The sequence below is a fragment of the Ambystoma mexicanum genome, chromosome 12 (genome assembly GCF_040938575.1).
Source record: "Ambystoma mexicanum isolate Mex_15411 chromosome 12, UKY_AmexF1_1, whole genome shotgun sequence".
Classification (NCBI taxonomy): domain Eukaryota; kingdom Metazoa; phylum Chordata; class Amphibia; order Caudata; family Ambystomatidae; genus Ambystoma; species Ambystoma mexicanum.
In genome coordinates, this window is record NC_090936.1 from 73090687 (window position 1) to 73117410 (window position 26724).

The 26724-nt window shown below is 49.6% G+C and overlaps 1 protein-coding gene across 4 annotated transcripts in view; it reads left to right on the top strand.

Moving 5' to 3' along the window:
* PRICKLE1 (prickle planar cell polarity protein 1) overlaps positions 1–26724 on the top strand; it is a 168679-nt gene that overhangs the window by 40757 nt on the left and 101198 nt on the right. The window lies entirely within an intron of this gene.

The window sequence follows — 26724 nt, forward strand, 5'->3', positions numbered from 1 at the left end:
TACATCAAGCACGCCTGGGAAAACCCAGCACCACCCTGCTGATTTTAAAACAATAATCCATTTTGCTCCATTCAATCAGTTTCAAAGGTCACGGCTGGTAGATCCAGTCGGATTGATATGGCAACACATGGACTGCACGTGCAAGGGTGCATTTGTGAGATTTTAAGAAGTTAACCTCCCAACCCAGGCGTTTATGAATAAGGGCCGAGTAAGGGACTGGAAGGCAATTTAATAGTACAGAAAAGGTAACACCCCCCCAAATCCCCCAGGCATAGTACAGCTTTTTTGAGCACATTGTTTGTTGATTGTGACTTGCTGGGGGCATTTTTGCCACTGGTGTTATCTTGTTGCACTACAGGCTTGTCGTGGAGCATTGTAGGCTGAGCCTAAGTACGTGCCTAGGGGGGGAATCGTTTCATCAGCGTGTTTTGCCCGTGGATTTTTCTGTTGCATTTGTTTGCACAAGGAACAGCAATGTACTCTGATCATGTCAGTTAAGAAGTGAAAAACATAGCAAGCGCAGCTCAATGAGGTAAGTTGCCATCGCTGTTAGAAGACTGAAGAAGGGTCCAGCACGGACAGGGGGAAAGTCACTGAGAAAAAGCAGCAAATAACTCTCAGCCGAGGTGAACCGCGTAGTCGCAGAGTCGCTGGCAGCAGACACTGTCCTGGTCTTGATTAGCACATCGGACTGAATCACAACATTATCCATTCCATTCGGGAGACACTAGTTATATTCTGGTTTTAACTTTGCATTCTGGGACTTGTAGTCCTGGATTTCCCCATTATAAACCGAGGACTGCAAGATAACCAATGCAAAGTTAAAACCAGGACTGGACTTGTGTCTCCTGAATGGAATGGATAATGTTGGCATGTGTACAGACTTAACCCCCATTCGGCCTAGGTGCACAATCACTCAAAACGCAACAGTCCCGGGAGGATAGCTCAGAGGCAAAGTGCTTGCCTTGGAAGCAAGACGACAGGAGCACCACAGGTTCGATCCCCTGGTCCGCGCTTAGAAACCTCTGGGTATTAAAGTGCGTTATAAATAACATATCATATATCGGTTTTGCAAGTTACAGGGCGGGTTCACAACCCCTCACGGTAGTGTCCTAAGCGTCCATAATCATTGCTTTGCATTACATGGAGAGATGTGTTGCAATTGTGGTGCTGCAAGCATATTTCTGGGGATGATTTGCGGGAGAGTGGTGGAAGTACAGTCGACTGCCATCTTCCAACACAACGCGGATGCTTGCCAGTTTTGTAGCATATTCCCCAACATCCCAGTTTGGACACACATCTATGTATTGGTGGAGTGCTGTTGTCTGCTTTGACCGATGATACCTAAAGTGGGAGGGCTTATTGACTGGCCGAGGATATGCCTCAGTGCTGGAGGGTGGGACGGGAATATACTGCAACCCCTCAAATGATAAGGGCGTGCATGTTTGTCCTGTGTAGAGCTGCACTGGGACTCTGCCCAGTATACATCAGAAGATCCATACCTGTTGAAGCGCCCATAACCAGACAACCCTGGGCAGCACGGTACCCTATCAGACAGCCGTACCAGCCGCTGATACGAAACGAAGAGTACCTACAAGCGGTCCATGAAGAGACCCAAAGAGCCCTAATGGAAGGCCAGTGGAAATGACACAAGGGCCTGAACAGACTCATGAATGAACAAAAGTGGCTATCAAAGATAGCACGCCAGTGTGAGGAACTACGGAAATAAATGTAATGGACGAAGAGACGATGTTAAAACGTGAGGAAACGTTGCTACGAGACAAGATGGAAGCAACCGACCTGTCAAACGTGTGTAAATAGGCATGGAACGCAAGAGGCAAAAGAAACAATACTGCTTGCAATGCTTAGTAGAAGATTAGAGCGGCAAGCGCCAACCATATATCTACCTCAATAAGGCACATTATACAAGTGCGACTCCATTTTGTAAAAGCAGAAATGTACCCGGGCTGCCAGAGGCCTGGCAGACCAAGTTTCGTAACCCAGCCAGCGGAATCGAAACTCAACAAAGATCGGTTCATGCCTAGGAAATAGAGGTCAACCAGAGAAAGGGAGGAGAGCGTCAGCTAACAAGACTCAAACTTCAGAGGATACCAGCCTGCCCCATGAAGGTCAAGATAAGGGGGGTCCATGCAGGTGGTGAGGCTGAAACAGAATTAAGTGCACTAAAAGCTGGAAACTGAAGCAGATTCATGGTGAACTAACACGTGATCAGCCAGGCGCGAAGAAGTACCACCGCCTGATGTCATACAGGACCCGAGGTTGCCATAACTTTTCCCGATAAGAGGCTACAGTTTCGAGGCCATACCAGCCAACTTATTGACACATAGCCCTAAGATACTGGTGGAAGGGAGGCAGGGTGAAACTTGGGACACCAGGCACATGGGTGTCCATTCTGCATGCCGCTAATTAAAATGGGGATTTATGTCTAGGGGTGTAACCTGCCCAATCACAATGGACCAAGTTATCTGGAGTCCTATAGATAGTAGAAACAATAAGACATCGTACGTGTAGTGACGTCAATCACGTGTGATGTAGTGGGATGCGTGTAGGCGACCACCCGATAAGAGTTATCCAATCCGGATGCCCTATTATCATATACAGATATAGCACCTATAGTTAAGTTACCTTTCCTAACCAATTGTATTGCATGTCGAGTTTTTTAGAATTAGACGTCAGTGATGACGAGTTTTGCCTATAACTATTGCTGTTCAACTGAAGTTCGAGGAAGTCGGAGCGAGACAGGTGATCACAATGCTGCTGATTTCCATTTGTTTCTCTGTTGGATGTACTTGTCATTATACGGACTTCCCTTTGCCAACTTGTCCTCATTATTGAGTCATGTTGGAGTAAGTGAATCCTGCACCCCCTGTCCTCATATGGTGCAGCTATCTTGTCTTACAAGTTCTAGAGGTTGAGCGCTGACCTATGGTCCCGTCAGTGAATTCCTCTCCTCCTGAACATCTGAATTCCCATCAGGAATCATATTAGAAGGACCTTCACATGTAGTTTGCATTTTTAGGATTTCCAAGGCTTCTTTTCGCAGCATTGTAAAGTTAGACTGAAAGGCTTCATGGCAGACCCTTAATCTCTGTATCTCGTACAACAGTGTGTGTGCATTTTGCTTTTTTAAACAGCCACATCTGAGAAGGGTGCACCTTTTACGCAGTGGAACCCAAACTGTATCTCTCTTGCCCTGGCCTTTTTCTATATTCATGTTGACCGGAAATGAGGGCTGCGTAAAATAGAGTAACAGTCAGGTGTGTTGCTCAGTCTGGCAAAGATCCGGGGCTACACTAATGTCGGGACCGTTGGGACTCGGGGCGAGCCAGCCTTTTGGTTGTAGCCCCTGAGATTCTATCTGGGGCTACAACCAAAAGACCCGGGGCTATAAACTCCTCAGCCTCACCCCCACCCCCAGCAACACCTCTGGTAACAGTGCTCTGATCTCGACATTTGCAGACTAGCATCATAAAGTCATGGTTACTACATAGCTTGACACCGTTTATTTAGATTGAAGGGTTATCCAACTCCAGGCCTCGAGGGCCCGAAACATGCCAGATTTTCAGGATATCCCTCATTAATATTCATAAGATACCTCTGCATACAGTGATTCCAAATGAATGCCATTTTGTTCTCATGAATATTCATGAGGAATATCCTGAAAGCCTGTCAAGATTATGGCCCTCGAGGCCCGGAGTTGGAGAAGCCAATGGCTGTATGCTTAATACGTTTGCGGGAGGGAGGGGGGAGTGAGGGAGAGACAATAACACAGACAGTGTGTTGACATCAAAGTGCAGCAAGTGACATTTCTTCCTTTAGTTGGAGGTGGTGGAATTAGCAGAGATCAGCAAATAGTGACACATTAGGTTATGCAGTGCTGGTTTTAGGCCAGATTTTACCAGATCCATGACCTAGCAAAACATGTCTCCAGGGATCTCTGATGCAGCTCCCCATCCGTGGAAATCCATTTGCACTCTTCATTTATTTTAGCATGTTCAGGTTGCCTCTAATTTGCTCAGCAGTGATCTTCAATGGCTGGCGTGTGCTAATAGATATTATTACCCAATGTATTGGCACTCAGTTTATCGACCTCCGAAGGATGAAGCGCTGAGTTATCTGTGCATGTATTTGAACTTGCAAAGTGCAAACTAACCTCATTCAATTGGGTGATAATAAAAGCTTTTATTATAGTGCTTAGAAGCAGGATGAATCTGGCATGAAGGACTATATACAACAGTTCTATTTATCTTATTATTTACATTGTAAAAGGCATTCATTTTAACGTAGTAAAATCAAGTTACAGAGTCTTGTACGTTCATGGAATTACTAGATCTAAGAGTCTGGTACATGTCTCTGTTTATGAGAGGACTGAGCTTGGCGCGAATCGAGTAGAGGCAGTTCAGGGCCAAGCTAAATGCCTGGCTCGGCTCAAGTGTCTTTGTGAAAAGAGAGCCCACCTCGAGCCGAGCCAGTCGTCTTCATTCACAACGGAGTAATTTAAAGCGACACCGCATCTGGGGACATCAAAATGACCTGCATCCAATCTTTCACCCATCCAAAATCGTCCTTTCTTCGACCGTGAGGCAAGCAAGCTGTAATGTTACATGTACCTCGTCATAATCTACATTGGTGAGCGCAGCTCTTCATGGTTACGACATGGCTCTCTGTACAAATAGGTTGATAGGATACATGACCCGGGGAGGCAGGAGGTATGGTATGTGTTTATTGCCGACTCGGCTCATGTGGGCCCCCGCATCGGCTCTACGCATGCACTCTCTAGCCCCCCACCTGTCAAATTTTGTCAACTGTTGCCGATGTGGTAAAACTGTAAACGCCTACTCCTAAATGGCTTGTGGTTATACAAAGGTGAAATTCAATTTGGATAGTACTTTCGCTCTTCCTGGCCAGACCCGTTGACTGCTAATTAAAATGAATGGTTATCTTGTCAGCACACCAGCTCCTGACTGTAATTTGTCATTGTAAGCACCATCCATCCACATTGACTCTTGTAGTTCTCTATAGAGGACCATATGGTTCCTATCTACTGGCGTATAGCTTTGCCCTCCAGCACTGACGATTTTGGCACTCTGATGGTAGGCTACACAATTTGGACTCTCCGCTTGCCATTCACGAGCGATGATTCACTTTTGGCGAGGAAGAAATGGTCTGTTGCGCCACGTGCATAACTGGCATTCACGTCGAGGGGTGAGTGAGTTTTATGTTGGTCTGGTAACTTGAAACGTGATTTTGTTTCCTCCTGCTCAGGGTGTGCATACGTTGTCTTATCTAACTAATGATAAAAGGCCAGATGTATGTTTGTCCGATGCAGTCATCCGCAGTAGAGAACAGCTTCACCTGTTGTCACCGCTAGAGGGAGCTGTTGCCTTAGGATGTATAGTGGTCCTACTGTGGTCATATTTTTTTCTATTAACACAAATTAAATTAAAATATACCACATAATATATGAACACTCTAAAAATGTCTTTCTTCACGCACTTTGGCCCGTGTGGTCTCCACTAGTAGATTATAAGTGACTGAGCAGCAATGTGACCTGGAAGGGCCAGTTTGTGTTCTTGTAACACATTTGCATGTCTCAGCCTTGTGCATAGCACAGCTGTCTTGAGGGATGCCTGTCTAGTACCACCCAGAGACAGACGGGCCACACATGGTCCTTTCCTGCAGGAATGGGATTGAAGGGCCCTTTGAAGGGTGGTCCACTTCTTTCCATGAATGAATTGTGACGTGTGTGAGGAAAATAGGATTTTCCTTTGTGGCAGAAAGCAGGGGACCTGGTTGTTTCCCTTCCATCACTTGCCAACAAAGGAACAAAGCGGGCCTGGAGCGTATCCCTCAAGTACAACCAAAAATAACACTTCAGAAAGCAGACGTGGCCTGGGAGGAGCTGGACGCATGGTGGCAGGCACACAAACGGCGGGGACACCCACACAACGGAATGTCCCCCTGCAGACCTGCCCCGGCTTAAAGTCATGACTGGCACAGGGCTCAAACAGGCGGCTAGCAGATTGGTCACCCCCCCCCCCAGGAGGTTCCAGAAAAGGGCATGTCTTTGAAAATTGACCATAGGGGCAGGTAAAAGATTACCAAACAAATTAGGCGTGCCCGTGTTCACCAATCACTGTGTGCTATTTTTCAACACAAATTCAGCCGTAGAGGGGGTGTTTTTTTAATAACATTTGTTAAATGTTAAAGGTATTTGTACTGCACACCGTCACCACCGGAGTGGTCCCCAGATGCTCTGGCGGGTCTGCAAAGGAGTGTGTGAAGAAAAAGGGGACTGGGGGGGCTAGTAGGGTGTACTGGGAATAGGAAAGGGAGAGTTGTGATGTCCTGTTGGCATCTTCAGTTCGGTTTGCTGAGCTTAAGTGCGGTTATCAGGTCTGTGCGAATTCCCATGTGCTGTTGAGCCAGGTTGTGTTGTTAGTCTGTTGTTGCCCTGTGGTGAAGTGCAAATGGTGGCAAATGGTGTGTTTTGAAGCACATTGAGTCAGTGACATTAGACAACAAGGATTGGCAAAGCAAATAGTTTTCACTTGTGTGTAGGCACAGGATAGACATTTGCTAGGCACAGCCAAAATGGTAATACCTGGCTATAAGATGGCAAGAACTGGGAAATTGAGCGATTACCTCATGATAGCCGTGCCCGGCAAATGCCTACCTAATACTTATACACTAGCTAAAACTGTTGGCTTTTTCAATGCTTGTTTTAAACAGGATTCCAGTGCAAAGAGCAGATATAAAGTAGCTGAAGCCACGCTTGGTTAAGACATTTTTATTATTTATTACACAAGTAGTGCAATTACAGCTTAGATTAAGAAATAGCTCTCAGAAGACTGTTTAGAAATAACACTAGCTGGCCATAGTTTGATGTTACTTCTTGATAGAGCTAGAGCAAAAAAGATCCCAAAGCATGCGTTATGGGTGAGGAGGGGCGGGACGTGGCCATAGGAGCTAGCATGGCCACGGGCTGTCAGTGTGTGGCTACATTACCAACATCACCCAGAAGCAGTGGCCTTCCTAACTTGTCATCTCCCTACTATATGTACTGCAATGCAATAGTTTCATGCTTAAGACCACCTAAAAGGCAAAACTAAGAACGGTCAACAGCAGCGTGCACTAAATGATCAGCCTGGCCTAGAAATCAGGCCCACTTTAGCCCACCGGGCTTTGGCTTAAATGTCCATCTCAGATGGCCATCTCAGCATTTGGTTTTATTGCAGGGTGGATAGCTTGCAGGTTCCACACTCGCCTCTGTCATGGGGCACGCCTGCACCTCGCAAGTTCGAATCCCATGCAGGGCTGACTCCGCCCTTCGTCCGGTGCTGCTCTGAGAGGCACGTGGACCTGTGATGGGCAATGAGCATTCCACTCTGCACAGACCATCTTTCCAACGAAGGTGCTCAACCTCTGGCACAAGGGAGATGTGCACACGACATGTGGCTTTGATAACCAGGAAACTCTCTCTTGGCTTGCCCCCCAGATTGCCTTCAGAAGAATGCAGAGGCTTATCACGTCCAAATCTTGTCTGGCTGGGAAGCATAAGCCTTGGGGATACAGCCCAAGGCTTACTACACTGCGAGCTTTGTAGGACTGCACGGTGTGGACCTGACCGGTGCTTTCGGATGTTCCAGACCAACTGGCTCTTAAAAGGCAAGCAATACTATGAGGGGGAAGAACAGGGTGTCTGATGCAACCAGAATCCCTTGTGCACGCTGCTCCACCACCCTCTGCCCTTCAGAACTTTGCTGAGGAGGGCACCCTCGGCGCATTCATCTGTCGGTACTCTTGGGCATGGCACGCGCTGCTTGGCACAAAAAAGCGCTGTTCTGAAATTAAAGGTGGAGTGTGCTCTGCCTTTCAAGCGTTGTATGCCATGTGATGCAATATATGTTCAATGTTTTGTTGCCTTATATCGCGACCGTTACCACAGGGGTGGTCTCCAGGCGCTCATCTGGCTCGAGTGGGTTAGTGAGGGTAGAATGATAGGATAGGATAGGTGCAGAACCAGGAGAAACTGGCGTGTGTTTGTGTTGGCATGCAGATGAGTTGGTTGCATGCACTGGCTTGTTGTATCCATAAGGGGAAGGTCCAGTGTCTGGGATTGTTTGTTGTAAGCGTGTGAATGTTATGTTGAGTGTGTGTTTGATGTGTAGTTTGGCTGGTAGTTACGGTTGTGCGCACTGGCTTGTTGTATCCGTAAGGGAAAGGTCCAGTGTCTGGGATGGTTTGTTTTATGCGGGTGAATGTTGGGTTGGGTGTGTGTTTGATGTGTAGTTTGGCTGGTAGTTGTGGTTGTGCGCACTGGCTTGTTGTATCCGTAAGGGAAAGGTCCAGTGTCTGGGATTGTTTGTTGTATGTGGGTGAATGTTATGTTGGGTGTGTGTTTGATGTGTAGTTTGGCTGGTAGTTACGGTTGTGCGCACTGGCTTGTTGTATCCATAAGTGGAAGGTCCAGTGTATGGGATTGTTTGTTGTATGCGGGTGAATGTTATGTTGGGTGTGTGTTTGATGTGTAGTTTGGCTGGTAGTTATGTTTGTGTGCACTGGCTTGTTGTATGCGTGGGGGGAAGGTCCAGTGTCTGGGATTGTTTGTTGTATGCGGGTGAATGTTATGTTGGGTGTCTGTTTGATGTGTAGTTTGGCTGGTAGTTATGTTTGTGTGCACTGGCTTGTTGTATCTGTAGGGGGGAAGGTCCAGTGTCTGGGATTGTTTGTTGTATGCGGGTGAATGTTATGTTGGGTGTGTGTTTGATGTGTAATTTGGCTGTTAGTTATGTGTGTCTGCACTGGCTTATTGTATCCATAGGGGGAAGGTCCAGTGTCTGGGATTGTTTGTTGTATGCGGGTGAATGTTATGTTGAGTGTGTGTTTGATGTGTAGTTTGGCTGGTAGTTATGTCTGTGTGCACTGGCTTGTTGTATCCGTAGGGGGAAGGTCCAGTGTCTGGGATTGTTTGCTGTATGCGGGTGAATGTTATGTTGGGTGTGTGTTTGATGTGTAGTTTGGCTGGTAGTTATGTGTGTCTGCACTGGCTTGTTGTATCCGTAAGGGAAAGGTCCAGTGTCTGGGATGGTTTGTTGTATGTTGGTGAATGCTGGGTTGGGTGTGTGATTGGTGTGTAGTTTGGCTGGTAGTTGTGGTTGTGCGCACTGGCTTGTTGTAACCATAAGGGAAAGGTCCAGTGTCTGGGATTGTTTGTTGTATGCAGGTGAATGTTATGTTGGGTGTGTGTTTGATGTGTAGTTTGGCTGGTAGTTATGTTTGTGTGCACTGGCTTGTTGTATCCGTAGGGGGAAGGTCCAGTGTCTGGGATTGTTTGTTGTATGCGGGTGAATGTTATGTTGGGTGTGTGTTTGATGTGTAGTTTGGCTGGTAGTTATGTGTGTCTGCACTGGCTTGTTGTATCCGTAGGGGGAAGGTCCAGTGTCTGGGATTGTTTGTTGTATGCGGGTGAATGTTATGTTGGGTGTGTGTTTGATGTGTAGTTTGGCTGGTAGTTATGTGTGACTGCACTGGCTTGTTGTATCCGTAGGGGGAAGGTCCAGTGTCTGGGATTGTTTGTTGTATGCGGGTCAATGTTATGTTGGGTGTGTGTTTGATGTGTAGTTTGGCTGGTAGTTATGTCTGTGTGCACTGGCTTGTTGTATCCGTAGGGGGAAGGTCCAGTGTCTGGGATTGTTTGTTGTATGCGGGTCAATGTTATGTTGGGTGTGTGTTTGATGTGTAGTTTGGCTGGTAGTTATGTGTGTCTGCGCTGGCTTGTTGTATCCGTAAGGGAAAGGTCCAGTGTCTGGGATGGTTTGTTGTATGTGGGTGAATGCTGGGTTGGGTGTGTGTTTGGTGTGTAGTTTGGCTGGTAGTTGTGGTTGTGCGCACTGGCTTGTTGTAACCGTAAGGGAAAGGTCCAGTGTCTGGGATTGTTTGTTGTATGCAGGTGAATGTTATGTTGGGTGTGTGTTTGATGTGTAGTTTGACTGGTAGTTATGTTTGTGTGCACTGGCTTGTTGTATCCGTAGGGGGAAGGTCCAGTGTCTGGGATTGTTTGTTGTATGCTGGTGAATGTTATGTTGGGTGTGTGTCTGATGTGTAGTTTGGCTGGCAGTTATGGTTGTGCGCACTGGCTTGTTGCATCCGTAGGGGGAAGGTCCAGTGTCTGGGATTGTTTGTTGTATGCGGGTGAATGTTATGTTGGGTGTGTGTTTGATTGGCTGGTAGTTACGGTTGTGCGCACTGGCTTGTTGTATCCGTAGGGGGAAGGTCCAGTGTCTGGGATTGTTTGTTGTATGCGGGTGAATGTTATGTTGGGTGTGTGTTTGATGTGTAGTTTGGCTGGTAGTTATGTTTGTCTGCACTGGCTTGTTGTATCCGTAGGGGGAAGGTCCAGTGTCTGGGATTGTTTGTTGTATGCGGGTGAATGTTATATTGGGTGTGCGTTTTCAGGTGGATCTCAGAACTGCCTTGGGATTGACATTAGAGTAAAGCAGTAAGACGCGGGTGCAATTCTGCTGTGATGGGCTCTGTTCATGGGTCATTATTAGCGCATGGAGTTCTGTACCTCAACAAAACACTGCGGTAGCGGTATAGGCAACCATTTTTTGCAGCTGGTTTTAATAGGCTGTCCCAAGGACGCTGACGTAATTAAATGGACTAGAAGGTTAACATTATCCACTGAAAATTAACTAGTTTCTCAAACAAGCCAAGTCCTGTGCAAGGGAGCCATTTACTATGCAGTCCGTCTCCGGGGTTATTCAGCATGCGTCTTTCTTTCATTTCCCGCCTTTTGTGTGGTTAATTTACAATATCAAGGAAGCGGCAATAAATCCCCGAAACCCTCCTGCATGCCTGTTGTAATTGGCTTTTTTTCTTGCAAGCTGTAATCAGATCGTCGGATTTGTGTATTTTTTATTGCGGGAAAATCGCTGCAGGAGTGGCAGGAATACTGAGATGCTCTTGTGTTGATTGCGCTGTGGTGTCACCTGGATTCACGTTAACACAACTAGGCTTGTGGCGTAAAAGAAGGCCACTGAGCCCGCTACAATGGGCCCATTGATTTGCCTCCCCTTGCTATATTTTATCACTGCGGCTGCTCTTGACGGAAAGGGCTGCTCCACGTGGGTCGCTGTATCCAGGGATGGCCACCTTCAGCTGAGACGCCCCATTTGGAAAGATCCCAGAATGCACTGCCCAGAAGCTTCAAAGCAATTAGCTCAACGTGCACGCCTGCGTGGACTTCAGCATCCTGGCTAGCAGGTCAGCTCGTTGCTAGGGGAATGGACCTTCAGTTTCTGACCTTTCAACCCAAAATGCATGAGTGAAGAAATAGTCATGCTTGGGAATGGGGTTGGGGGGGGGGGGTTCGGGGCTCTGGGTGTATGAAACCCTGCAGCAAACACCTCATTTGAAGAACTCCTATTTAGGCGATAAAACCCATATGTCAGGTTTTAGGGTTTGCACTGCCACCACCAGCCGTTGACGCATGTATTATGACCTTCTGCATGCACTCTTATGGGACAATATCCCACAGTTGAAATAAACAGTTGAAAGGTCACTAATGAAAATAGAAAGAGGACTCTAATTGCCTGCGTCATTCTTCTGTTTTTACTGAGCCTGATTACTGTTACATTAAGGAAGCTCGCCATGGTCTGAAAATGATAAGCGAGAGGGAGGCCGAGAATGCATGGACAGCCAGGGTGAGGCAATCATATATGATAAGATATGAGTTATTCGAGGAGTAAGCCAAACATGCCAACATTCTGGAGCACCTGGAGGGGAGAGTTTGTAGGCCTGCATTGTGGTAAGAATTATTTTAGGAGGGCAAAAAGAAAAATAGCTATATTTTTAATTGAAAAATCGGGAGGCTCCCGCCTAAATCGTGAGTGTTAAGCATATATGGTAGGAGGAAAAAAGATGTCCAGACCGGAACTGTCAAAGCAATAGGACAGAGCAGGAGTGAAGTCTTCCAGGCAGTAGGTAAGTAAATAAATGGTCCTACAGGACACACCTCTGTAGTAACCAAAGTACCATCAGCAGTAGACGGAAGCAAAGCGAGTTACTCTTGCAGGCGCAGTTGTGCGAGTAGCAGCAATGGTACGCACCAGGGTTAGCCCGGGTCACACGGGATAGGATATAGACCTCTCCTGGTATGAGGGGAAATAACCACAGAAGTTCATAGATGGATGAATAACGTGCATGTGCTCTTAAGGGAGGGTCTGCATCCTTCCTTCCTGCCTCACCCTCTCTCAGTCTCTCCTGTCGCCACTCTCTCCCCTCCCTCCCGTCTCGTCCTGTCACCACTCTCTCTTCCTGTCTCCTCTATCTTTCTCTGTGTCTCCACTCTCTCACTCCCTGTGTCTGACTCATCTCCCAACACTCTCAATCTCTCTCGCTGTATCTTCCCATCTTCTGGCTGACTTGCTCCTCTCTCTTCCTGTCTCCTCTCTCTCTTCCTGTCTCCACTCTCCCACTCCCTGTCTCTGCCTCATCTCCCAACACTCTCAATCTCTCTCGCTGTATCTTCCCATCTTCTGGCTGACTGTCTCCTCTCTTGCTCGCTCTTCCTGTCTCCACTCTCCCTCTCTTCCTGTCTCCACTCTCTTGCATCCTGTCTCCACTATCTCTCCCTGCGTCTCCAATCTTTCTTTCTCTCTCTCTCTCTTCCTGTCTCCACTATCTTTCTCTGTGTCTCCACTCTCTGACTCCCTGTGTCTGCCTCATCTCCCAACACATTTAATCTCTCTCGCTGTATCTTCTTATCTTCTGGCTGACTGTCTTCTCTCGCGCTCTCTCTTCATGTCTCCACTCTCTCTCAGCATCTGCCTCATCTCCCACGCTCTCCATCTCTCTCGCTGTATCTTCCCATCTTCTGGCTGACTGTCTCCTCTCTCGCTCGCTCTTCCTGTCTCCTCTCTCTCTCTCTCTCTCTCTCTCTCTCTCCCTGTCTCCACTCTCTCTCTTCCTGTCTCCTCTCTGGCTCCCTGTCTCGACTATCTCTCCCCCATTGGCTCTCCATTCTTTCTTTCTCTCTCTCTTCCTGTCTCTCTCTCGCTTCCCACCTCCTCTCTCGCTCTCCCTGTCTCCACTCTTTCACTCCCTGCGTCTGCCTCATCTCCCAACACATTCCATCTTTCTTGCTATATCTTCCCCTCTTCTGGTTGACTGTCTCTTCTCTCTTCCTGTCTCCTCTCTCCCTCTCTCTCTTCCTGTCTCCACTCTCCCACTCCCTGTCTCTGCCTCATCTCCCAACACTCTCAATCACTCTTGCAGTATCTTCCCATCTTCTGGCTGACTGTCTCCTCCCTCGCTCTCTCTTCCCATCTCCTCTCTCGCTCTCTCTTTCCGTCTGCTCCCTCGCTGTCTCTTCCTGTCTCCACTCTCTCTCAGCGTCGCTGTATCTTCCCATCTTCTGGCTGTCTCCTCTTGCTCTCTCTTCCTGTCCCCACTCGCTCTCTCTTTCTGTCTCCACTTTCTCTCTCTCTTCCAGTCTCCCGTCTCGCTCTCTCTTCCTGTCTCCACTCCCTGCGTCTGCCTCATCTCCCAACACTCTCAATCTCTCTCGCTGTATCTTCCCATCTTCTGGCTTCCTGTCTCCTCTCTCTCTCTTCCTGTCTCCACTTTCTCTCTTCCGGTCTCCTCTCTCGCTCTCTCTTCTTGTCTTCACTCCCTGCGTCTGCTTCATCTCCCAACACTCTCCATCTTTCTAGCTGTATCTTCCCATCTTCTGGCTCACTGTCTCCTCTCTCGCTCTCCCTTTCTCTCTCCTCTCTTTCCCTCTTCCCGTCTCCTCTCTTGCTCTCTCTTCCTGTCCCCACTCCCTGCGTCTGCCTCATCGCCCAACACTCTCCATCTTTCTAGCTGTATCTTCCCATCTTCTGGCTCACTGTCTCCTCTCTCGCTCTCCCTTTCTCTCTCCTCCATCTCCCTCTTCCCGTCTCCTCTCTTGCTCTCTTTTCCTGTCTCCACTCCCTGTGTCTGCCTCATCTCCAAACACTCTCAATCTCTCTCGCTGTATCTTCCCATCTTCTGGCTGGCTGTCTCCTCTCTCTTCCTGTCTCCTCTCCCTTTTCCTGTCTCTACTCTCTCACTCCCTGCGTCTGCCTCATCTCCCAACACTCTCAATCTCTCTCGCTGTATCTTCCCATCTTCTGGCTTCCTGTCTCCTCTCTCTCTCTTCCTGTCTCCACTTTCTCTCTTCCCGTCTCCTCTCTCGCACTCTCTTCTTGTCTTCACTCCCAGCATCTGCCTCATCTCCCAACACTCTCCATCTTTCTAGCTGTATCTTCCCATCTTCTGGCTTCCTGTCTCCTCTCTCTCCCTCTTCCTGTCTCCTCTCTCGCTCTCCCTTTCTCTCTCCTCTTTCTCCCTCTTCCCGTCTCCTGTCTCGCTCTCTCTTCCCGTCTCCACTCCCTGCGTCTGCCTCATCTCCCAACACTCTCCATCTTTCTAGCTATATCTTCCCATCTTCTGGCTCACTGTCTCCTCTCTCGCTCACCCTTTCTCTCGCCTCTCTCTCCCTCTTCCCGTCTCCTCTCTTGCTCTCTCTTCCTGTCTCCACTCCCTGCGTCTGCCTCATCTCCCAACACTCTCCATCTCTCTTGCTGTATCTTTCCATCTTCTGCCTTTCTGTCTCCTCTCTCTCTCTTCCTGTCTCCTCTCTCTCTCTTCCCGTCTCCTCTCTCGCTCTCTCTTCTTGTCTCCACTCCCTGCGTCTGCCTCATCTCCCAACACTCTCCATCTCTCTCGCTGCATCTTCCCATCTTCTGGCTTCCTGTCTCCTCTCGCTTTCCTGTCTCCTCTCTCTCTCTTCCTGTATCCTCTCTCGCTCTCTCTTCTTGTCTCCACTCCCTGCGTCTGCCTCATCACCCAACACTCTCCATCTTTCTAGCTGTATCTTCCTATCTTCTGGCTCACTGTCTCCTTTCTCGCTCTCCCTTTCTCTCTCCTCTCTCTCCCTCTTCCCGTCCCCTCTCTTGCTCTCTCTTCTTGTCTCCACTCCCTGCGTCTGCCCCATCTCCCAACACTCTCCATCTCTCTTGCTGTATCTTCCCATCTTCTGGCTTCCTGTCTCCTCTCTCTTTCCTGTCTCCTCTCTCTCTCTTCCCGTCTCCTCTCTCGCTCTCTCTTCTTGTCCCCACTCCCTGCGTCTGCCTCATCTCCCAACTCTCTCCATCTCTCTGGCTGTATCTTCCCATCTTCTGGCTTCCTGTCTCCTCTCTCTCTCTTCCTGTCTCCTCTCTCTCTCTTCCCGTCTCCTATCTCGCTCTCTCTTCCTGTCTCCACTCCCTGTGTCTGCCTCATCTCCCAACACTCTCCATCTCTCTCGCTGTATCTTCACATCTTCTGGCTTCCTGTCTCCTCTCTCTCTCTTCCTGTCTCCTCTCTCTCTCTTCCCGTCTCCTATCTCGCTCTCTCTTCCTGTCTTCACTCCCTGTGTCTGCCTCATCTCCCAACCCTCTCCATCTCTCTGGCTGTATCTTCCCATCTTCTGGCTTCCTGTCTCCTCTCTCTTTCCTGTCTCCTCTCTCTCTCTTCTTGTCTCCTCTCTCGCTCTCTCTTCTTGTCTTCACTCCTTGCGTCTCCCTCATCTCCCAACACTCTCCATCTCTCTCGCTGTATCTTCCCATCTTCTGGCTTCCTGTCTCCTCTCTCTCTTCCCATCTCCTCTCTCTCTCTTCCTGTCTCCTCTCTCTCTCTTCCCATCTCCTAGTTCGCTCTCTCTTCCTGTCTCCACTCCCTGTGTCTGCCTCATCTCCCAACACTCTCCATCTTTCTAGCTGTATCTTCCCTTCTTCTGGCTCACTGTCTTCTCTCTCTCCCTCTTCCCGTCTCCTCTCTTGCTCTCTCTTCTTGTCTCCACTCCCTGCGTCTGCCCCATCTCCCAACACTCTCCATCTCTCTCGCTGTATCTTCCCATCTTCTGGCTTCCTGTCTCCTCTCTCTCTTCCCGTCTCCTCTCTCTCTCTTCCTGTCTCCTCTCTCTCTCTTCCCGTCTCCTCTCTCTCTTGCTCTCTCTTCCTGTCTCCACTCCCTGCGTCTGCCTCATCTCCCAACACTCTCCATCTCTCTCGCTGTATCTTCCCATCTTCTGGCTTCCTGTCTCCTCCCTCTCTTCCCGTCTCCTCTCTCTCTCTTCCTGTCTCCCCTCTCTCTCTTCCCGTCTCCTCTCTCTCTCGCTCTCTCTTCCTGTCTCCACTCCCTGTGTCTGCCTCATCTCCCAACACTCTCCATCTTTCTAGCTGTATCTTCCCTTCTTCTGGCTCACCGTCTTCTCTCTCTCCCTCTTCCCGTCTCCTCTCTTGGTCTCTCTTCCTGTCCCCAGTCCCTGCGTCTGCCTCATCTCCCAACACTCCATCTTTCTAGCTGTATCTTCCCATCTTCTGCCTCACTGTCTCCTTTCTCGCTCTCCCTTTCGCTCTCCTCTCTCTCCCTCTTCCTGTCTCCTCTCTTGCTCTTTCTTCTTGTCTCCACTTCCTGCGTCTGCCCCATCTCCCAACACTCTCCATCTCTCTCGCTGTATCTTCCCATCTTCTGGCTTCCTGTCTCCTCTCTCTCTTCCCGTCTCCTCTCTCTCTCTTCCTGTCTCCTCTCTCTCTCTTCCCGTCTCCTCTCTCTCTTGCTCTCTCTTCCTGTCTCCACTCCCTGCGTCTGCCTCATCTCCCAACACTCTCCATCTCTCTCGCTGTATCTTCCCATCTTCTGGCTTCCTGTCTCCTCTCTCTCTTCCCGTCTCCTCTCTCTCTCTTCCTGTCTCCTCTCTCTCTCTTCCCGTCTCCTCTCTCTCTTGCTCTCTCTTCCTGTCTCCACTCCCTGCGTCTGCCCCATCTCCCAACACTCTCCATCTCTCTCGCTGTATCTTCCCATCTTCTGGCTTCCTGTCTCCTCTCTCTCTTCCCGTCTCCTCTCTCTCTCTTCCTGTCTCCACTCCCTGTGTCTGCCTCATCTCCTAACACTCTCCATCTCTCTCGCTGTATCTTCCCATCTTCTGGCTTCCTGTCTCCTCTCTCTCTCTTCCTGTCTCCTCTCTCTCTCTTCCCGTCTTCTCTCTCGCTCTCTCTTCTTGTCTCCACTCCCTGCGTCTGCCTCATCTCCCAACACTCTCCATCTCTCTCGCTGTATCTTCCCATCTTCTGGCTTCCTGTCTCCTCTCTCTCTCTTCCCGTCTCCTATCTCGCTCTCTCTTCCTGTCTCCACTCCCTGTGTCTGCCTCATCTCCCAACACTCTCCATCTCTCTCGCTGTATCTTCCCATCTTCTGGCTTCCTGTCTCCTCTCTCTCTCTCTTCCTGTCTCCTCTCCCTCTCTTCCCGTCTCCTATCTCGCTCTCTCTTCCTGTCTTCACTCCCTGTGTCTGCCTCATCTCCCAACCCTCTCCATCTCTCTGGCTGTATCTTCCTATCTTCTGGCTCACTGTCTCCTTTCTCGCTCTCCCTTTCTCTCTCCTCTCTCTCCCTCTTCCCGTCCCCTCTCTTGCTCTCTCTTCTTGTCTCCACTCCCTGCGTCTGCCCCATCTCCCAACACTCTCCATCTCTCTTGCTGTATCTTCCCATCTTCTGGCTTCCTGTCTCCTCTCTCTTTCCTGTCTCCTCTCTCTCTCTTCCCGTCTCCTCTCTCGCTCTCTCTTCTTGTCCCCACTCCCTGCGTCTGCCTCATCTCCCAACTCTCTCCATCTCTCTGGCTGTATCTTCCCATCTTCTGGCTTCCTGTCTCCTCTCTCTCTCTTCCTGTCTCCTCTCTCTCTCTTCCCGTCTCCTATCTCGCTCTCTCTTCCTGTCTCCACTCCCTGTGTCTGCCTCATCTCCCAACACTCTCCATCTCTCTCGCTGTATCTTCACATCTTCTGGCTTCCTGTCTCCTCTCTCTCTCTTCCTGTCTCCTCTCTCTCTCTTCCCGTCTCCTATCTCGCTCTCTCTTCCTGTCTTCACTCCCTGTGTCTGCCTCATCTCCCAACCCTCTCCATCTCTCTGGCTGTATCTTCCCATCTTCTGGCTTCCTGTCTCCTCTCTCTTTCCTGTCTCCTCTCTCTCTCTTCTTGTCTCCTCTCTCGCTCTCTCTTCTTGTCTTCACTCCTTGCGTCTCCCTCATCTCCCAACACTCTCCATCTCTCTCGCTGTATCTTCCCATCTTCTGGCTTCCTGTCTCCTCTCTCTCTTCCCATCTCCTCTCTCTCTCTTCCTGTCTCCTCTCTCTCTCTTCCCATCTCCTAGTTCGCTCTCTCTTCCTGTCTCCACTCCCTGTGTCTGCCTCATCTCCCAACACTCTCCATCTTTCTAGCTGTATCTTCCCTTCTTCTGGCTCACTGTCTTCTCTCTCTCCCTCTTCCCGTCTCCTCTCTTGCTCTCTCTTCTTGTCTCCACTCCCTGCGTCTGCCCCATCTCCCAACACTCTCCATCTCTCTCGCTGTATCTTCCCATCTTCTGGCTTCCTGTCTCCTCTCTCTCTTCCCGTCTCCTCTCTCTCTCTTCCTGTCTCCTCTCTCTCTCTTCCCGTCTCCTCTCTCTCTTGCTCTCTCTTCCTGTCTCCACTCCCTGCGTCTGCCTCATCTCCCAACACTCTCCATCTCTCTCGCTGTATCTTCCCATCTTCTGGCTTCCTGTCTCCTCCCTCTCTTCCCGTCTCCTCTCTCTCTCTTCCTGTCTCCCCTCTCTCTCTTCCCGTCTCCTCTCTCTCTCGCTCTCTCTTCCTGTCTCCACTCCCTGTGTCTGCCTCATCTCCCAACACTCTCCATCTTTCTAGCTGTATCTTCCCTTCTTCTGGCTCACCGTCTTCTCTCTCTCCCTCTTCCCGTCTCCTCTCTTGGTCTCTCTTCCTGTCCCCAGTCCCTGCGTCTGCCTCATCTCCCAACACTCCATCTTTCTAGCTGTATCTTCCCATCTTCTGCCTCACTGTCTCCTTTCTCGCTCTCCCTTTCGCTCTCCTCTCTCTCCCTCTTCCTGTCTCCTCTCTTGCTCTTTCTTCTTGTCTCCACTTCCTGCGTCTGCCCCATCTCCCAACACTCTCCATCTCTCTCGCTGTATCTTCCCATCTTCTGGCTTCCTGTCTCCTCTCTCTCTTCCCGTCTCCTCTCTCTCTCTTCCTGTCTCCTCTCTCTCTCTTCCCGTCTCCTCTCTCTCTTGCTCTCTCTTCCTGTCTCCACTCCCTGCGTCTGCCTCATCTCCCAACACTCTCCATCTCTCTCGCTGTATCTTCCCATCTTCTGGCTTCCTGTCTCCTCTCTCTCTTCCCGTCTCCTCTCTCTCTCTTCCTGTCTCCTCTCTCTCTCTTCCCGTCTCCTCTCTCTCTTGCTCTCTCTTCCTGTCTCCACTCCCTGCGTCTGCCCCATCTCCCAACACTCTCCATCTCTCTCGCTGTATCTTCCCATCTTCTGGCTTCCTGTCTCCTCTCTCTCTTCCCGTCTCCTCTCTCTCTCTTCCTGTCTCCACTCCCTGTGTCTGCCTCATCTCCTAACACTCTCCATCTCTCTCGCTGTATCTTCCCATCTTCTGGCTTCCTGTCTCCTCTCTCTCTCTTCCTGTCTCCTCTCTCTCTCTTCCCGTCTTCTCTCTCGCTCTCTCTTCTTGTCTCCACTCCCTGCGTCTGCCTCATCTCCCAACACTCTCCATCTCTCTCGCTGTATCTTCCCATCTTCTGGCTTCCTGTCTCCTCTCTCTCTCTTCCCGTCTCCTATCTCGCTCTCTCTTCCTGTCTCCACTCCCTGTGTCTGCCTCATCTCCCAACACTCTCCATCTCTCTCGCTGTATCTTCCCATCTTCTGGCTTCCTGTCTCCTCTCTCTCTCTCTTCCTGTCTCCTCTCCCTCTCTTCCCGTCTCCTATCTCGCTCTCTCTTCCTGTCTTCACTCCCTGTGTCTGCCTCATCTCCCAACCCTCTCCATCTCTCTGGCTGTATCTTCCCATCTTCTGGCTTCCTGTCTCCTCTCTCTTTCCTGTCTCCTCTCTCTCTCTTCTTGTCTCCTCTCTCGCTCTCTCTTCTTGTCTTCACTCCTTGCGTCTCCCTCATCTCCCAACACTCTCCATCTCTCTCGCTGTATCTTCCCATCTTCTGGCTTCCTGTCTCCTCTCTCTCTTCCCATCTCCTCTCTCTCTCTTCCTGTCTCCTCTCTCTCTCTTCCCATCTCCTAGTTCGCTCTCTCTTCCTGTCTCCACTCCCTGTGTCTGCCTCATCTCCCAACACTCTCCATCTTTCTAGCTGTATCTTCCCTTCTTCTGGCTCACTGTCTTCTCTCTCTCCCTCTTCCCGTCTCCTCTCTTGCTCTCTCTTCTTGTCTCCACTCCCTGCGTCTGCCCCATCTCCCAACACTCTCCATCTCTCTCGCTGTATCTTCCCATCTTCTGGCTTCCTGTCTCCTCTCTCTCTTCCCGTCTCCTCTCTCTCTCTTCCTGTCTCCTCTCTCTCTCTTCCCGTCTCCTCTCTCTCTTGCTCTCTCTTCCTGTCTCCACTCCCTGCGTCTGCCTCATCTCCCAACACTCTCCATCTCTCTCGCTGTATCTTCCCATCTTCTGGCTTCCTGTCTCCTCCCTCTCTTCCCGTCTCCTCTCTCTCTCTTCCTGTCTCCCCTCTCTCTCGCTCTCTCTTCCTGTCTCCACTCCCTGTGTCTGCCTCATCTCCCAACACTCTCCATCTTTCTAGCTGTATCTTCCCTTCTTCTGGCTCACCGTCTTCTCTCTCTCCCTCTTCCCGTCTCCTCTCTTGGTCTCTCTTCCTGTCCCCAGTCCCTGCGTCTGCCTCATCTCCCAACACTCCATCTTTCTAGCTGTATCTTCCCATCTTCTGCCTCACTGTCTCCTTTCTCGCTCTCCCTTTCGCTCTCCTCTCTCTCCCTCTTCCTGTCTCCTCTCTTGCTCTTTCTTCTTGTCTCCACTTCCTGCGTCTGCCCCATCTCCCAACACTCTCCATCTCTCTCGCTGTATCTTCCCATCTTCTGGCTTCCTGTCTCCTCTCTCTCTTCCCGTCTCCTCTCTCTCTCTTCCTGTCTCCTCTCTCTCTCTTCCCGTCTCCTCTCTCTCTTGCTCTCTCTTCCTGTCTCCACTCCCTGCGTCTGCCTCATCTCCCAACACTCTCCATCTCTCTCGCTGTATCTTCCCATCTTCTGGCTTCCTGTCTCCTCTCTCTCTTCCCGTCTCCTCTCTCTCTCTTCCTGTCTCCTCTCTCTCTCTTCCCGTCTCCTCTCTCTCTTGCTCTCTCTTCCTGTCTCCACTCCCTGCGTCTGCCCCATCTCCCAACACTCTCCATCTCTCTCGCTGTATCTTCCCATCTTCTGGCTTCCTGTCTCCTCTCTCTCTTCCCGTCTCCTCTCTCTCTCTTCCTGTCTCCACTCCCTGTGTCTGCCTCATCTCCTAACACTCTCCATCTCTCTCGCTGTATCTTCCCATCTTCTGGCTTCCTGTCTCCTCTCTCTCTCTTCCTGTCTCCTCTCTCTCTCTTCCCGTCTTCTCTCTCGCTCTCTCTTCTTGTCTCCACTCCCTGCGTCTGCCTCATCTCCCAACACTCTCCATCTCTCTCGCTGTATCTTCCCATCTTCTGGCTTCCTGTCTCCTCTCTCTCTCTTCCCGTCTCCTATCTCGCTCTCTCTTCCTGTCTCCACTCCCTGTGTCTGCCTCATCTCCCAACACTCTCCATCTCTCTCGCTGTATCTTCCCATCTTCTGGCTTCCTGTCTCCTCTCTCTCTCTCTTCCTGTCTCCTCTCCCTCTCTTCCCGTCTCCTATCTCGCTCTCTCTTCCTGTCTTCACTCCCTGTGTCTGCCTCATCTCCCAACATTCTCCATCTCTCTCGCTGTATCTTCCAATCTTCTGGCTTCCTGTCTCCTCTCTTTTTCCTGTCTCCTCTCTCTCTCTTCCTGTCTCCTCTCTCGCTCTCTCTTCTTGTCTTCACTCACTGCGTCTCCCTCATCTCCCAACACTCTCCATCTCTCTCGCTGTATCTTCCCATCTTCTGGCTTCCTGTCTCCTCTCTCTCTCTTCCCGTCTCCTCTCTCTCTCTTCCTGTCTCCTCTCTCTCTCTTCCCATCTCCTATCTCGCTCTCTCTTCCTGTCTCCACTCCCTGTGTCTGCCTCATCTCCCAACACTCTCCATCTTTCTAGCTGTATCTTCCCTTCTTCTGGCTCACTGTCTTCTCTCTCTCCCTCTTCCTGTCTCCTCTCTTGCTCTCTCTTCTTGTCTCCACTCCCTGCGTCTGCCCCATCTCCCAACACTCTCCATCTCTCTCGCTGTATCTTCCCATCTTCTGGCTTCCTGTCTCCTCTCTCTCTTCCCGTCTCCTCTCTCTCTCTTCCTGTCTCCTCTCTCTCTCTTCCCGTCTCCTCTCTCTCTTGCTCTCTCTTCCTGTCTCCACTCCCTGCGTCTGCCTCATCTCCCAACACTCTCCATCTCTCTCGCTGTATCTTCCCATCTTCTGGCTTCCTGTCTCCTCTCTCTCTTCCTGTCTCCTCTCTCTCTCTTCCTGTCTCCTCTCTCTCTCTTCCCGTCTCCTCTCTCTCTCGCTCTCTCTTCCTGTCTCCACTCCCTGTGTCTGCCTCATCTCCCAACACTCTCCATCTTTCTAGCTGTATCTTCCCTTCTTCTGGCTCACTGTCTTCTCTCTCTCCCTCTTCCCGTCTCCTCTCTTGGTCTCTCTTCCTGTCCCCAGTCCCTGCGTCTGCCTCATCTCCCAACACTCCATCTTTCTAGCTGTATCTTCCCATCTTCTGCCTCACTGTCTCCTTTCTCGCTCTCCCTTTCGCTCTCCTCTCTCTCCCTCTTCCTGTCTCCTCTCTTGCTCTTTCTTCTTGTCTCCACTCCCTGCGTCTGCCCCATCTCCCAACACTCTCCATCTCTCTCGCTGTATCTTCCCATCTTCTGGCTTCCTGTCTCCTCTCTCTCTTCCCGTCTCCTCTCTCTCTCTTCCTGTCTCCTCTCTCTCTCTTCCCGTCTCCTCTCTTTCTTGCTCTCTCTTCCTGTCTCCACTCCCTGCGTCTGCCTCATCTCCCAACACTCTTCATCTCTCTCGCTGCATTTTCCCATCTTCTGGCTCACTGTCTGCTATATCTTTCGCCTCTGGCTCTTCGAATCTCTCATTTCTCACTCGCAACCAGCCAGCTAAGATCTACCGGAGGGCTTGAAGCTCTTTAAATAAAGCTATGCTCCGTCCCCAGTTAAAATGTACACATTGTCACCTGCGAGGCGTGTCTTGTTTCTGAGGAGAAACCTTTTGGGGCGCTGCTCTACACAGCAGTGCTTCGATCATTGTTGAGAATGTGTCTGTCCTACTGTTTGCTCAAAGCCATGTATTTTTGTTTGCTTTTTCTTTACTCATAACATTCAAAAATGTAGACAAATCTATGTAAAATGCAGAATGTATGCTGGCATTTTGTGCCTTTTTTGTGCTTCTGAATCCTTATAACAGTTTTGATTTTCGAACAGACGGTGCAATTACAGTTGTGTAACTTGCTGTAAGTACAAAATTGCGGGGTGTTGAGGTACAGATTAATAAGAGGCATTTAGAAATCACAAACCGCGTGCACAAAACAGCTGATCAAAACAGCATTTTTACATGAATGAATGCTATTGGGTCTACTTGGGATTTTTTTGTCTGGCACGCTTCTTTGCCGGGTCGTTCTTTTATGCGGCATTTGGTATTTCTTCTCCGAATAATTACAGGGCCTGCTTTCCTCATTAAGCAGCTGTGTTCTATTAATTCTGAATGAAAGTAAACGATTGCAATTACCCCGACGCGCGAGCCAGAGCGAAGCCAGTCCATCCACATCGCGGTGCCTGCATGTAGAAATATGCAGGCAGAGCGTGCGCCTGCGCAGTCGCGGGGGCACACAGGCCGCCAGTCCTGTGCAATGGGAAGCGCTGCTATTGGCTTCAACCCGCAGTGGGGGAGTATTTTTTATAAAGCATCGCACCGAGGCCGCCAATAGTGGCATACAAGACCACTGGGTATGGCATTACATACATGACAGCGAACGACTTCTAAAGCAATATGATACCACCCATCCCCTCCCCCCACTAATTTTCTGCACTAACTCTTTCTTTAGAGGCGGGTATGGTGATGGTAATGTTTATTTGTAAAGCGCCTATACACAAGGCAAGTGTTTCAAGGCGCTCAATGAGGGTGGGAATATGGGGAAAAAGCAAGTCGTTCAGAGCCCTTGAAATTCTGAAACGATAATTGTCTGCACAGTAAGTGCATAAAATACAATTAAACAGTTGAGACATATAAAATGAGCGGCCCTTTTTAAATAATGTTTGCACTTTTGCCCAGGTACTGCTTATATATGCAACTTATGTTCTATAAATATCATAGCAGGCACATCACGGCCCAATATGACATTAAAATACAAATGAAAAAATCCCTGCCTGGCGAGTGACTGGCGTGGCCGGAACCGACCATGTTTGCAGCTAGCTTGCTTTTCTAAATTATGAAATTCAAACATTCTGTGGCTGGCAGTTCTGAAAACACATACATGCCAATATTTCACATTCCATTCGGGAGATAATAGTTCAGTCCAGGTTTTAACTTTCCATTCTGGATAGGGTGACCAGATTATTATTATTATTTTTTTTTAACGAGACAGGCCATAGACCTAGCAGTAGGACAAATACAACTGTAGTCACTGGCCTGATGCGGGTCCTGTCAAAAACCAGGGCCGTAGCCACCAAAGCATGCAAACCCCGGACTGGATTTCTAGAATGAAAAAACTCCCGGGACGGAGGGTGATTTCCCCCAGTCTGTCCCGGGAAAACCGAGACATCTGGTCACCCTAATTCCGTGACTTGTAGGCCTTTATTTCTCCATTCTAATCCCAGCACTGGAATGCAAAGATAAAACCAGGACTGGAACAGCATCTCCCAAATGGAACAGCGCTTGTTGCTGAACTGGGGCAGATTCCATTCAGTGTTAGGCCGATTTTACTTGCACACCAGGTGTAGATTTATGCTTAAAAAAACATGAGGTTTCTGTAGAATTTCATATTTTCCTTTTGAAATGACTCTTTTATAAACCGAATTGAAACTATATGAGGAAACAGAAATCAAAAACATGAGCTGTTTGTACATCGTTGAAATCTTTGAAACCCCGAAAGGTGTGCACACCGCGCATGAATGATTAGTGTGCAGAACACTGTCCATCGCTGTCTGACATAGAAGGGCAATTCACACACAACAGTACACCCAAAATCCCTCCCTTCGACAAGGTGAACCCCACTGGGAACTTTGTAAGATTGTCCATGTCTCCAGGTGGAGCTATAACATACCTTTGACGTAGCCGATGTTAGGCAGTGTATACATCGCAGTGCCTTCAATGAATCTGACCACGTGGAGGTTGCATGTGGAAGGACCACTTTGGTGGACCATTTCCACAGCCTTCAGAGGGAATGGGAGTTGGCCCAAGTTGGCCTTTTCCATAACTCTTAGGTGCCAGTGTTGGGATAAGTTTGTCCATTTGCTGTCCTAAGAGCGGGTTGGTCCATCACAGTGATAAATTAGCCTCATAATGGGTGCTTCCCGGAAATATGGCTGGTGCATAAGACTGTGGAAGGTGGCCAACAGCATCAGTGGGTCTTCAGCCTTCTGCTCTCCAGGTATTTTGGCCTTAAACAATGATCAGCCCGCAAAGTCAATGGTGACGGACCATGATATATGATATGATACGATATAGCATTTATAACGTGCCTATATACAAGTGTTTCAAGGCGCGACGAGGCAAGGGAGGGGGAAGAAAGGGAAGACAGAACAACGATCCTACTAGGCCAGGTATCATTCAAATCGCGCAAGTGCATGGAGAGGGGGAAAGGGAAAAGTGCGTGGGGTAGTGAGGGGGAAAGTGCAGTACATGGGATAGTAGAATAAATAAGATAAATAAAACGGCCACTGGTGGCAAGTGCAAGGTAAGTGCAGACACAAGTGCTGGTGGGGGGACTGTAAGGATGCAGAAAACAGTCCCTGGGCGCAGGGGTTGCCAGAGAGGCAGTGCAGGTGGGCAACTGGCAGGGCCTGGGCCCGAGAATCAGAAAGGGTGGCCAGGTAACCAGTGCCGTTACTGCCAGGAATTTAGCAGGGGAGAGGGGGAGAGAAAGCAGAGGCAAAGAGGAAGGTTTTGAGGTGCTTCCGGAACCAGAGGTGTCTCTCCTCAAGTTTCAGGGAGGCAGGAAGGCTGTTCCAGAGGGAGGCCCCTGCCGAACAGATAGATCTACCACCAACTTGTTGCTTGTCGAAGCGACTGACCCTGAGAGAGTTGGAGGCAGATGAGCGCAGAGCTCGAGAAGGAAGATATTTAGGAAGAGAGAGTTGAAGGTATTGAGGCCCCTGACCCCAGAAGGCCTTGTGGATAAAGCAGAGGGATTTGAACTTAATCCTTGCAGCCACTGGGAGCCAGTCCAGAGATTTCAGTCCTGGAGAGATACGATCCCTGGGCTTGAGGCCATGGGAGCTGTAGTTCAAAACGGATGCAGTTGGCAGACCCTATGTATATCTGCATCCCCCCGTAACCACTGTATCAACTTTCCTCGCACCCCCCACAATGCCCTAGTTGGAAGAACTGGACGACGGACACTTCCCTGCCTTCCTTGCTTACATTATGTCTAGAATGAATGCTTCCCGTTATATATCACACCCCGTACCTACAGCAATGTAAGCAGATCATTCCCCACAGGCCCTCTTATTTATTTAGACATTTGTATAGCGCACCCAGCCCGGAAGCATCTAGGCACT